Source organism: Mandrillus leucophaeus, unplaced genomic scaffold (genome assembly GCF_000951045.1).
Source record: "Mandrillus leucophaeus isolate KB7577 unplaced genomic scaffold, Mleu.le_1.0 Scaffold660, whole genome shotgun sequence".
Classification (NCBI taxonomy): Eukaryota; Metazoa; Chordata; class Mammalia; order Primates; family Cercopithecidae; genus Mandrillus; species Mandrillus leucophaeus.
This window is the reverse complement of record NW_012107142.1, coordinates 709,280-709,973: the sequence shown is the minus strand read 5'-3', so window position 1 is coordinate 709,973 and position 694 is coordinate 709,280.

Genomic DNA, 694 nt, shown 5'->3' with positions numbered 1-694 from the left:
AGTTTGCAATCCCTGAAGTAGAGAGAGTTCATGCTGGGGAAAAGTCTGCCAAAACGCTTCAAGGAGTCATGTATAAAAGTTCTGTTTCCCAGAGCCGGGCTGGGCCAGGGAAGGGTTCTTGCAGCCCAGGAGGAGGAAAAGCAGTAAGTCCCCTCCCAGGGCAGGACAAACTTTTTTTTGTTTTTTTTTTTTTGCAGTTTGCAGTTTGCAGTTGCTGGGTCACCAGTGGGGGTTGCATGAAATAAAACAGGGCAGCTCTAGGCCTGCCAGGGAGAGGAATGGTGCCTTTGAAGCAAAAAAAAAAAAAAAAAGGAAGGGAGGGCGGAGCCAGAAATGCCTTTGCTAATGAGAGCGCCCATCAGGGAAGTCACCACAGGCTGGCAGCTCTTCAAACCAGCAGCTGTTTGCCCAAAGCCAAACCTAGCAGGGCTGGGCCAAGGGCACTCTGGGATGCCAGCTGGTCAGTCTCTTGCCCTCCACAGGTTCCTCCTGGGGTCCATGGACCCTGGGGAGGTTCCTAAACTAACGCCAACCAGTTTCTTATGAAAAGGAGAGGAGAATAAGAAGGCGTCAGACCATAACTGTTTAGAGATCATAGAGTATCAAACTCAAGTTAGTAGCAAACCTTAAAGAAACTCTGCTACATAATGGGATGAGGTTGTTTGTGAATGGGACATCCTGAGAAATAAATGGT